The sequence below is a fragment of the Oryx dammah genome, unplaced genomic scaffold (assembly GCF_014754425.2).
Source record: "Oryx dammah isolate SB20612 unplaced genomic scaffold, SCBI_Odam_1.1 HiC_scaffold_13, whole genome shotgun sequence".
Lineage (NCBI taxonomy): Eukaryota > Metazoa > Chordata > Mammalia > Artiodactyla > Bovidae > Oryx > Oryx dammah.
Genome location: NW_024070197.1, coordinates 27,622,706 through 27,636,379, shown reverse-complemented (window position 1 = coordinate 27,636,379; position 13,674 = coordinate 27,622,706).

Here is a 13,674-nt window from a genome sequence, read left to right as displayed (position 1 = left end):
TTGTATACTGGGTGTGAATTTGGAAGGAAGTACTTTCCTTAAGGTTTTTATACTATTGTGTCAAGCCAATGTCCCAGGTCATTCAAAAACTTCATGAAACTTTCTTTTATTGTTTTGTATTGCCCCAAAATAAATGCTGACATTGAAGAAGTTTGCTCAATGTCTAGCGCTGAGTCTGGCTAGTACATAAAAGGTACTAGACAGGTACTGGCAGGATGGAAAAATGAGTATAAGGCATTTGAGTCTTGACATTACCCTAATAACAAGCACATGGAGAACTCACAAGTCTTGCAATATTTAGTTTTGGGGACAAACAAGTGTCCTCACCACTACAAACTATCTTCTGTGTAAGAATCTAAAGTTTGGCTCAGGTGAGAAGGATGTCATATGAATAATACTCACTCTACTATTACTCACTGTACCTACATTGAGTTCCTGAAGAAGTGAAGTGAAGTCGCTCAGTCATGTATGACTCTTTGAGACCTCATGGACTGTAGCCTATGACCCTCCTCCGTCCATGGGATTTTCCAGGCTGGATGCCAAATACTAGGCTGGCTCTGGGGATTATAAAAGCAAAGAAAACATGATACTTACCCTCAGTAATTTCATGTTCTTGGTGAGCAACACTTCTTAGGGGTTAAGGAGAAGTGGTGAATGGGATTCGTTTTCTGTAGAGCAAGAAGTCTGGGCGTTGAGGCTCAGATGGCATGCCTAGAGGAAAAAAAAAAAAAAGCAGGAGGCAGAAGTCCTTGATTATCTTTTATCTTTTCCATGACTCATTTCTACTTTGGGTAAATGAGCAGAATCTAACATTCAAGGGAACAGGCTGTCAGTTCTTTCCTAGTAAAAGATAAATTTCATAATATTACTTCTGAGCAGGTAAAATTCTTCCTTGATCATTCTCTATAAATCTTTGGTTTTTTGTTCCATCTTGCTCTGGACCTTGGGAATTTGATGCTTCAGAACCCCATCATCCGGGCCCTTTGCCCAAATTCTGTATGGGCTTTAACAAGGAAAAAAAAAACAAAAATAAAAAACAAACGCAGTGAAACAACCCTCACATAGTTTCTAATCTGCAGGGGGATAAAGCAGATTCTTGAAGAAATATATGATGAAGAGAATAATGCAAATTAAATACAGAGTGCTCTAAGGGGAGAAGAAGTTCCAGGGTGGCTCACGTCATGTTTACTGGAGGAAGGGAACTGGGACAGGACAGAGAGGATTAGGAAGGATGACAGGCTGTATCAGCTTATATTGCCTCTCTGCAGTCCATTGATATATTTTCAGAAATTTTGTTGTGGGTTAATGTTGCCTTACTGGGTTGAAGTCAGCCACTGTATTTACACCTTATTAGGATGAAATCAGGAGAAGGCAATCGCACCCCATTCCAGTGTTCTTGCCTGGAATATCCCATGGATGGAGGAGCCTGGTAGGCTGCAGTCCATGTGGTAGCTAAGAGTTGGACATGACCGAATGACTTCACTTTCACTTTTCACTTTCATGCATTGGAGAAGGAAATGGCAACCCACTCCAGTGTTCTTGCCTGGAGAATCCCAGGGACGGGGGAGCCTGGTGGGCTGCCGTCTATGGGGTCGAACAGAGTCAGACACGACTGATGCAACTTAGCAGCAGCAGCAGCAGGATGAAATCAACCACTGTATCTCCATGAAGTATTTACACCACAGAAATTGGCAAACACTATAACACAGGGCTCCCTGCACCCAGAGCTGATTGTTAAACACTCACTAGCATCCTGCTGGATGTGGGGAAACCATGGCTCTGACATGGACCTGGGATGCAAAAAGGAAAACTCTCTAGGTAGGGAACCTAGGCAGAGAAGTAAGAAAGGAAACACTGTGTGTGTGTGTATGTAAGAATGTAAAAATTAGCATGATTGAGGAGTAGGAGAAACGTGCTGCTGCTGCTGCTAAGTCGCTCAGTCGTGTCCGACTCCCAGCGACACCATGGACAGCAGCCCACCAGGCTTCTCCATCCATGGGATTCTCCAGGCAAGAGTACTGGAGTGGGGTGCAGGAGAAACATAGGGGAGTGTTAAAAATGAGACCAAAAAGTAGGTTAGGGTCTTGAATATCACAGTTTTCAGTGAAAGGATTTTTTATTTCATTTGATAGTAAGTAGAGAGTTTTGGAAGGCTTTGGATCTTGAGAGTGAGATAATCAGAAGACAATGCTATATAGGCTGTTGAATCACCATCCAAGATTAAGGTCACAGAGCCCTCTGAAACTTAGCTCATGTCCTTCATATGTAGTGTTTCCAAATATTACAGCTGTTACTTTCACACTTTCTGTTCCTTCCATCCCTTCATTTCCATTGTCAGAGGGAAGCTGGGGAGCTGACCTCGGGGTTCAGGAATGAGCTTGCTTTCTTTGAAAGGTCTTTTCTACATCAAAATTACATTTTTGGTATTTGTAGGGGTGTGCAATCTGAGGTAAGAGGTCTAATTTAATTCCCTGCCTGCACTTAGCTAGTGGTTTCAATTTATTGACTAGTTCATTGTTTCCTCACTGATTTTAAAGGTCAGGACACATACAGATGATAAAGGTTAAGATCCAAACTGATATCATCAGAGTGTCTGATGCTTTTCCCAATGAGTTATAATTATATTAGCATCTCTAACATGTTCTAAAACCCTTTGCTTTAACTGCAGAGCTTTCTAACTTGTCTTATTAATGGACTTGCTTTAATATGGATTCTCCCAGAAGTTGAATCTGAGACACAGTAGCAGAGCTTTGGGGAAGTGATGAAAGGAAGGGACAGTATCCAATAAACATTCCTTTGTGATACAAGTTACCATTGTGTGTAATTAGTTTTAGGACTTCCCTGGTGGCTCAGACAGTAAAGCGTCTGTCTCCAATGTGGGACACCTGGGCTCGATCCCTGGGTCAGGAAGATCCCCTTTGGTCTTAATCTGTGTAATAAAAGTTTTAGCTACTAACACTTATGTAGTGCTTGTTATATACTAGGCACTGTTCTAAATCCGTTACAAATCTTAACTCATTTATTTTTCATAACAACTTCATAATTCTTCCATTTTGCAGATGAGGAAGCTGAGGCAGGGAGAGATGTGATCAGGGCTAATAGCTTGTAAGCAGCAGGTCCAGGAATTTGCAGGACTTTAAGAAATTGCAGGACTGATTATCCAGGGGAAAATGTTATAGTGAAGTGGGTGAAATGCTAGGGCTTCTGAAATTACATCCATGGTGAAAATTGGCATGAAGTACTGCTTCTGTCCCTAGGTAAATATTTGTGGAAACCCAGACCTGACCCTTAGATACACCATTCTGTTTTGAAATAGATTAGACAATAATTTCCCAAAGAAAGCTGTTTTAAAAAATACTGATAGTACAGCCACTATGGAGAACAGTGTGGAGATTCCTTAAAAAACTGGAAATAGAACTGCCTTATGACCCAGCAATCCCACTGCTGGGCATACACACAGAGGAAACCAGAATTGAAAGAGACACGTGTACCCCAATGTTCATCACAGCACCACTGTTTATAATGGCCAGGACATGGAAGCAAACTACATGTCCATCAGCAAATGAATGGATAAGAAAGCTGTGGTACATATACACAATGGAGTATTCCTCAGCCATTAAAAAGAATATATTTGAATCAGTTCTAATGAGGTGGATGAAACTGGAGCCTATTATACAGAGTGAAGTAAGCCAGAAAGAAATACACCAATACAGTATACTAACGCATATATATGGAATTTAGAAAGATGGTAACGATAACCCTGTATGCAAGACAGCAAAAGAGACACAGATGTATAGAACAATCTTTTGGACTCTGTGGGAGAGGGCAAGGGTGGGATGATTTGGGAGAATGGCATTGAAACATGTATAATATCATATATGAAATGAATCGCCAGTCCAGGTTCGATGCATGATACTGGATGCTTGGGGCTGGTGCACTGGGATGACCCAGAGGGATGGTATGGGGAGGGAGGAGGGAGGGGGTTCAGGATGGGGAACACGTGTACACCTGTGGGGGATTCATGTTGATGTATGGCAAAACCAATACAATATTATAAAGTAATTAACCTCCAATTAAAATAAATTTATATTAAAAAAATTAAAATAGGGAAAAAAATACTGATTAGATTGTCCATTTGAATGATACCGAAATGCATTTGTTAAACTGCTGTGTGTAAAATAAGGAATGAAGGAAAACGCAAAAACCAGAATCTTTTGTTTTTTCTTGCATTGGTTTATATATCAACCCATTTCTCCCATCACTGTGTATCAAAAACCAAAATGTAAAAAACATTTTTATCTTTCATTTTTTATTAAAAGTACTGTTAGGACTCTAATGTTGTAAGAATATATTTAATTTTTAATTTGCATTTGATTTATCTATCCCGTTGTAACTGGTGCTCATTCACTCCAGGATATAGGTTAATAACCTCCTAACCTAAGGAAAAAAGAATGATAAAAGAACATCCTATGGTTTAGGTAACCATTTAAGTCACTGTCTTTTTTAAAAAATAACCTGTTTATTTCTTGCTTTTTCTGCCCATACCATTTTGTGCATTCCAAAGCTCTGTTGGCCATTAAAAAATTTAATTACATCAAGGCATTGTTTTTAAAAGAATTATAAAAAGTTACTATAAAACTTTGGTTTATACCATAATGGTAAGAAGACATATTTATATTTCATATATCTGTATTAAAATTAGAGTAGTGTTTATGATTTGCAATACACTAAGGTATTTTTCTTATTCATATCTTAATAACAGCATTAGTTAATGTGCTTCTGAAGCACATAAGCCAATTAATCTTGAAGAAAGTTATATAAAGACATCAACAGAGTTCTAAGAAATGTGCTAAAGTTGTAGGTCAAAAAGCATACCAAACCAGTGTAGCTCCCCTCGTTTTGTGTTATGAATAAAAATGTTAGTATAACCACTTAGCACAGTGCTTTGCACATTGTAGCATCAGATAAAGCTTTTTGAATGATTGGATGGATATGTGATAGCTAATTTGTGTATCAGCTTCGCTAGGCTGTGGTACACAGATATTTGGTTAAACATTACTCTAGATGTTTCTGTAAAGGTATTTTTTTAGATGAGATTAAGGAGATCCAACCAGTCCATTCTAAAGGAGATCAGGCCTGGGTGTTCTTTGGAAGGAATGATGCTAAAGCTGAAGCTCCAGTACTTTGGCCACTTCATGCGAAGCATTGATTCACTGGAAAAGACTCTGATGCTGGGAGGGATTGGGGGCAGGAGGAGAAGGGGACGACCGAGGATGAGATGGCTGGATGGCATCACCAACTTGATGGACATGAGTTTGAGTGAACTCCAGAAGATGGTGATGGACAGGGAGGCCTGGCGTGCTGCGATTCATGGGGTCACAAAGAGTTGGACACAACTGAGCGACTGAACTGAACATTTAAATCAGTAGACTTTGAGTAAACAAGATTACCCTCCATAATATGAGTGGGCCTCATCCAATCAGTGTAAAGCTTTAGTAGTAAAAGTATGACTTTCCTCACAAAGAAGAAATTCTACCTCTAAACTTGAGATGAAGTAGGAACTTCCCTGGGTCTCCAACCTGTAAGCCTCCTCTGCCGATTTGGGATTTGTCAGCCAGTATAATCATGTGAGTCAATTCCTTAAAATCTATCTATCTGTCTAAACACTCACACACACACATCCTATTGGTTCTTTTCTCTGAAGAACTTTGAGTAATATTGGATAAAGCTATTGGATAAATATATTAGGATATGTACAATTGTATTAGAATTGTGAAGGTAAAAAAAAAAATCTATCCTCCCCAAATTTTGTGTTGAGATGAACACCAACTTGGTTATTACAACTGACAATTTTTTGAAGTGAATTTGCTTTGTGGTGAAATTCTCCTTTTCTCATTTCTTTACCAAAGCCTTCTCATACTCTTTTTTTTTTTTCCTTTTTCCTTTTCCTCTCCAGAGACTCTTTGGGTTTACATTGGCTTGTATCTTTAAAGGTGTTGTTGTTCACCCCCCATCAGAATTTGATTAGCTTCTCAATCCTGTCTGTTAAATGATGATCTCTAAAATGTATTAAAGCTTTAAAAGTTGACTATGTCACTAATTTATTCAGTTATCTTTAAAGAGGAATTACTAGGTCTTTGTGGAATTCGGCATAATACTTAATTTTTTGTGTGAAAGCAATCATGGTGACAGTAATTCTTTTGGTGTTTGTTATTGTGGGATTTTAAATTAGACAGAATAGAGAAACTGAAATGAATCTTGTGTTCACCTTACAGGCATCTATGATTGTAGAATAAGGGAATGTAGATGGCACAATAATAGAACTGTGCCCAGTAGAGCACAGAAACCCAGAAGAAGCCTTGTGGAAATTGTAAAATAACATTCAGGAGAGATAGTCACTGGTATTTCTGCCCATGTGCCACTTGCCCCAACCCATTGTAAGTCAAGGGTGTAGGTGCAAGTAAGAGTGAAGATTTAGGGCCAGTCATTCAGTGTATGCCCTATTGTGTGTGCTCAGCGGCTCGTTCATGTCTGACTCTGACCTCACAGACTGTAGCCTGCCTGGCTCCTCTGTCCATGGGATTTCTCAGGCAAGAATACTGGAGTGGGTTGCTATTTTCTCCTCCAAGGGATCTTTCTGATCCCGGGATTAAACCCTAGTCTCCCGCATTGATAGGAGGATTCTCTACCATTGAGCCACTTGGAAATTCTAGTATATTCTGTACCATTATTTGAAAAAGTAAAAACAAAAACAACAACAAAAACCCTTTACAATATATTGGGTAAATCAAAAGGGATTTCTGTTCAGAGGGTTTCCTTTTAGTCTACCAAAGTTTGATCTGTCTAGATTAGTGTTCCACTGGATGGATAATTAATAAGGATATTAATTGAAGAGTTGATGAAAAGCTCCGTTTCCATAGAAGCTATGGTGGGTTCTCATGCCTTATTTGATTAAATGTTTCATGGATGTGAAACCTTCCCATTGGGAGTTAGACATGTTACCTTAATTCTTTGAGCCAGTTGCTTTTTCTGATGTGACATCTTTACAATGTTCTCTCAATTGAGGGACTATTGATCAGTTTGCCAGCATTATAGATTTTCATTCAGCAACAGTGCTTCTGAAACAAATGCAGAGTTGTCTTTTAGAGAAATGCCTGTTCCATAAAAATTTTAAGAACTATAGCAATGACCATCTGTTTTGATTATTTTAAGCGCAGTTCTTTCGGCAGTCTGGTACAGGAGATGACCTCTCTGAGCCCTTTTCAGTAGTGTGATTTTAAGATTCGTTGCTGGAAAAACTTACTGAAGCTCTTGCAGAAACAGATCAACAAGGGACTCATAAGTGTTCATTGTTTTACATTTGAGAGTCTTTTGCTGCTCTGAGGATAAAGATGGGCTCATCGCTGGGGATTAAAGGGTTTCAAAGCAGGCCAAATGATAACCAGCTGGCTTACAGTAAAGTTTATATTCTAAGCCTCTCTCTTATAACCCCCAAAGATTTTATGTTTACGAAAGCATTCAGAGTGAATTTGCCATTAGTGCATGTTGGTATCCTCTTAAGTCTTATCACGTAGGAAATTGAAGAGGAAGTTTAGGCAGACAAAAGGAAGAAAGTATAACATAAGAAATGTGAATGAGAACCAAAGAAATTTTACAGGACTGAAAGCAATTTGGACCTAATAATGTGTTTGAAAACACTGAAGGCTAGGCTAGTGAAAATTCCCCCTTTTCAATAACCTAAACAAAAATCCAGAAATAGGAAAATGAAGCTTGAGGTTTGACTGTCCCATACTTTTTTTCTCCATAAGTAATTTTTAATAAAGGAAAAATGTGCTTCAGAAGGGGAAACATAACCTGAAAAGATGGTTTATTCACAGTCCTTCAGACGTGATGATCTGTGGTATTTAGTTGAGGATCACCACTGTAGCAGTTGAGAGAGCAGCAATGACTCTTGATTTCTAGATGAAGACAAAGATTGCTGTTGATTTTTTTTTCTGGGGGTGGGGTGTAGATATTCACTGAGATACAAGGTCAGCCCCATTTTCAAGAGGAAATTTCACTTTGATACTATAACATGCTATAGCATTTTATATTCCCACAGACTGTTCTACAGGCATTTCATACATTCTGTCAGTATCCTCTTAAGGTTAACAGCTGATTAACTTGATTGTATTCCTTGTATTTTTCTCCATGTTAATTAAAAAAAATTAAAATTTATTTTTACTCGGAATTTTTGTGGGAAGAAATGCCTGTAGAACAGTGTGTGGAATATAATAAGCACTAGAAACATCGCCATCCCTCATGCAATGCTGGTGGGATGTAACATCCACAACAATGAATGTTGTCAGACTGTTGACTGTCCAAGAAATGCCTTCAAATTTCATAACACACAAAGAAAAGAAACCTGGGGATAAGTTTCCTAAATATGAATTATAAACATTCTCAAAATTTTACGTAGCCTTACCAATGAAGAGTAAGGACACTAACAGAAACTTTTCTAGGCACCAACATTTTTTTTTTAATTGTTAATTTGGGCTCTTTTGTTTATTTTTTAAATGCAGCTCTTTTGTTAATTTTTTTGCTGTACGGAGTCTTGTTGGCTGTGTGGCTTTTTCTCTAGTTGTGGAAAGCAGGGATTACTCTAGTTGCACTGTGCAGGCTTCTCACTGCAGTGGCCTCCCTTGTCTCAGAGCACTGGCTCTAGCGTGTGCCGGCTTCAGTAGTGTGGCACATGGGCTCAGTAGTTTGGGCTTGTGGGCTCAGCTGCCCTGCAGCATGTGGGATCTTCTCAGAGCAGGGATTGAACCCGTGTACCCCGCATTGCAAGGCAGATTTCCAACCACTGGACCACTAAGGAAGCCCCAATTAACAATTAAAAAAAAAATGTTGATGCCTAGCAAAGTTTCTGTTAGTGTCCTTACTCTTCATTGGTAAGTCTACGTAAAATTTTAAGAATGTTTATAATTCAAATTTAGGAAAATTATCCCCAGGTTTCTTTTCTTTGTGTGTTATGAAATTTGAAGGCATTTCTTGGACAGTCAACAGTCTGACAACATTCATTGTTGTGGATGTCCTTGTACATTGTAAGGTTTATGTTATTTTCATCAATATCAGAACTTCCTATGGAATCAGGGGGATATTTAATCTTTCCCCAATGTGTTCTTTTGAGTTCCTCTTCTTTATTAATTTAACAATCAAACAATCCAAGAATGTATTCATTATGACTATAACATTTATTTCTTCCTGTAATAAATTAACTGCTTTTGGCGTGATTTCAGCAGTTTTGATACAGTTCTTTTCTTGATATCAGAGTCACTTCTATTGATTTCACCTCTCATCTTTACCTCTTTTGTTAAATATTTCATTATTTTTAATCTGAATTTTCATCTCTTTAATAAATTTAAAGAAGCCAAAGAAGATGCCCTTAAATATACATCCAAATCAAGGGTCTGTAATTTCTTCCTTATTTATTGAAATCTTACAAGACATCTTTCTAAATTATGGTTAAAATGATAGTTTCAAGCTTTCCTATTAAAAAGAGAAGAAAGATACCTATGATGTGTTTCAAATTGTACATACTGTATCATTTTTGACAGGAGAGAGCTTCTATTTTGACTGTGCATTTATGAGAACTGAATCCTCTGCTTGCAATTTTATGTATCTGGTGATTAGAAGAATTTTTTACAGACTAGCTTCTGACTTGATACCTTTCAAACCTTGTCATGTCATGATACAGCTTGTGACCCTGCCCCTTCATGTCATGTAGCTGGGTGAGTGGGCACAGTGGGGAATAAGGAGTATTCCTGGAAGCCTTTCCTCTGGGAAGATGAACAATATTTTAACTATGGAAGGGACAGCAAAACACATCACTGAACCCATAAACCCCAAATCAGCGTACTCCCAACTCCTTTACCAAACGTCCAAAATGTCCGCAGTCAGTCTAATGCCACCCAACACAAGGGGAGTGTGACAGGAAAGTCAGAGTGGAGAGAGACAGTGTCTTAACGAATTATGGTTAAAAAAACATCTAGGCTTTGAAAATTTTTTAACAATGTATTGCTAAGATCTGTCCACAGGTTTGGAAGGGGCTGTACAATTGAGAGGCCCCAAAGTTCAAACTTCATTAGCTTCACAGTAAAGATGCCTTAACTGTAAAGATAAAACACAATTTTGCCTGTCCCACTGAGGTATTCTCTTGGGCATTGATATGTCTTTCTGGGTCACACATTTTTCATATGTCACTTAAGTATTCTAGAAAACATATACATGCAAAAATTATCTCCTCTTTCTGTTTTTTTTTTTCTCTTCTAGTTCTCTCTACCAATATGTTTATCCTGAAGGAAACATGTCTCTGGACATATGTAGCCTCATGCACTTACATGATTTTAACTTGATAGTAAAGCCAAGTATTATTTTCCATGTCCTTCACAGATGTACTTGAAAATGGTTATTTGGTTGAATTTCAGAGGTTCCCTTGAAGCTACCTTAATCATCATAGACATTGGTTTTCTTTGCTTATTCTCATGTGAAGTTTAAAGATACTTCTTCCAATTTAATTTTGTGATGAATTTTTGATTATAGCTATTAAAGTTACATATACAAATGGCTAGCCCCCATCGTGTATGAGTATAGGACAACTGGGATGATGGTCCTTCAGAGATTTGCCACATAATCATAAACAAATGGTCTTTCTCTGTGAATGTGATTGTGACTATAAAGACATTTTGTAAAGAATCTTCTAGGGGTGATATGAGGGTATCAGGAGCAGTTATGAAAGTACCATTAATGGAGATTTATGATGCTGCTGCTGCTGCTAAGTCGCTTCAGTCATGTCCGACTCTGTGTGACCCCATGGACTGCAGCCTACTAGGCTTCTCCTCCATGGGATTTTCCAGGCAAGAGTACTGGAGTGGGGTGCCATTGATACTACTAGCGAGCAAAACCACAAACTTCAGAGAGCCCTTGGCTGCCTATTGCTTGGCCTTTTGGTTAGTACTTTTGTGATCTGCTCCACCAGTTTTCACACTAAGCTCGATGGTGGCTAGGTGTTATCATTTTCTTTTGTGAAGAAGGTTTTTTTCCCAATGTAGTGAAGTTACTCTTTATACAGATGTTTTTCATGTCTACTTGTCCAGGGGAATAATAGCTAAAGATATTTAAACAGATAATCTGTAACTAGGGAAAGCAATATCTGATTATTAAATTTTTTTGATGTTACACTTTTAATTAAGAAACTAAAATTCTCTTATTTTCTGGAAAATTCAGTGTAGTTCAAGACATGAGAAGCCAAGTGAACAGTGTATATTTTCTCACTGTATTACTCTAATCTCTTTCTTTAGGTCAAGGTTAAATGGGTCTAGCAAAACAGATATCTGTGTTTATAATGCAATAAAGTGTAATGAGTGTGGTGACTTTTTCTAATTTACCTCAGCTGGATATGCAAATGAAATGATTAAACTTATAACCCATAACTCTATGGGGGAACTGATGGGTAACGAAAGTGCACAGTATTTACTGTAGCTAATGGGAAAGTTGTTAGATGATAGGAATGTAATACGTTCTATTTGCAGATGTACTAAAGAGCTAGTTAGCAGTATAAATGAGAATTTGGTTATTTAGGAATAACCTTCAAATTGGCAAAATTAGTTCCAACAGCATGATTTAAATTAAAAAAATCAATCATTTTATGGTATTTGAAGTTACTAACTACAGCTTGTTATGTGTATTTAGAGGTCTACTTTTATAAATAGGAAATTAGTCTCAACATGATATAACACATCTATGCAGTATGTAGTTCTTTATTTTTATATAATATTCTTCTGCAAGAAACTCAACTTCTTTACAAGGGTCAACTGGTTAACTTCATAACATATTTGTTAGGAAGGCAAGGTTCAGGGTTATAATAATAACTTTATAGTCCAATTCTATCATTAAAGACACTGAGTGAAAGTTAGGTATTTTGTCTGTCAAATATAGATAATATTATGATTTTCTTCCTATAGCCAGTTATAAATATTTTCATTTTATAACCTATGTATTTACAAATTCTCAGGCCTTCAGAGTCACCTTCCCCCTTTACACCCACATAACCTGTCCTCAAATATTCTATAGTTAGAGGGATAAATGAGTAAATAATAGCAAAGTGGTATGAAAAAGGTAACTCCAGTTCAAGGAAGCGGAGTGAAGTCCCTCTTTGGACTCAGCCAGAAAGAGGATTGCATAAGCCATTCACAAAAATGTAGACTCAAGATTAGAAAAGACACCACAGTCTATTTTGTCCACTTTCCTCATAATGCACAGATTGCTTTACTCTGTAATATCCTCCATGGCCAGGGATCATTTGACTTAAGCACTTGGAATGTCAGGAAGCTAGCAGGCATATGAAATTGCTGGTATACAACCATTTTTGACACATACAGTGGCAACATCATGTAATTTAATAACTTCTTCCCTACCATAGGAGTCTTCTCTGGTGGCTCAGATGGTAAAGTGTCTGCCTGCAATTCGGGAGACCTGGGTTTGATCCCTGGGTTGGTAAGATCCCCTGGAGAAGGGAAAGGTTTCCCACTCCAGTATTCTGGTCTGGAGAATCCCATGGACTGTGTAGTCCATGGTGATGCAACTGAGCGACTTTCACTTTCAGAGAGGCATGGCAACTAAATTGAATGTGCAAGAAGGGATTGCATCTCATACTGAATGCTATTCAGGATAGTATGGAGACAATTTGAGAAATATGAATATGAGCTAAGTACTTAATGATATTAATGTTAAATTTCTGACGTTGATAACATCTTTGTTCTTTGGGAATGCACTCTAAAGTATTTAAGTGCTAAGGAGGCATGATGTCCGCAAGTTACTCTTAAATGGTTAAGGAAAAAAATTATTTATACTACTCTTTGAACTTTAAAACATTTTTCAGAATAAAAGTTTTAAATATGTTCTCCATAAAAAAATCTATAGATTTGCTGGAGTTTCCCCTTTGATTTTATATAGGCTCATATAAACATGAAAACAATTAGTATGTTAGCTACTCTAGGAAAGCTGGGTAATACATAAAGAAATGGACAAAGTTTTAGAACCAGTGATCTGGAAAAATGAGAAACACAAAGGGAAATAGATTGTCATGGGTGATTCTTTTTAATAGAGAAGGAAATAAGAATGTGACAAAGATAATAAGTCTGCTGATTTCTAAGCAGTTATGACCGTAGGCCAGCCTATGCTTATTTGGTGGCTCAGGGTGCATAATTTAGGTGGAGGAACAATCTGGGCACTTGTTTGCTTGGGTTGCTAGTACATTGCTGGTACTTCACTGAGGTGAGAACAGTGGCAGTTGTCTCGAGAAACACTTGCTCTTGTGAGTGATCCTAGCATGTGCTGGCTATCAGTATTTTGAAGTAGCTCTTCTGTTTTTACCACTTTGATCTTTAAAAACCACCCCAAAATGTGACAGCTATTTATTTTCTATAGTGCATAGATGTTGTGTATTACAGAAGCTTAGTAGGTTTGATCTACTAGTGGTTTTAAGTTTTCTTTAAAAAAGGAGAAAACTTTACACCATGCAAACAAGTTGGTTTCAAGGACTCTCATGAAAATTTAGTCCTTCAGTTGTTTCTGTTGCCACAGATTTAGTTCTGGGTTTCAGTGGATTGGTTTTCTCTTCATGGATCCTATTTC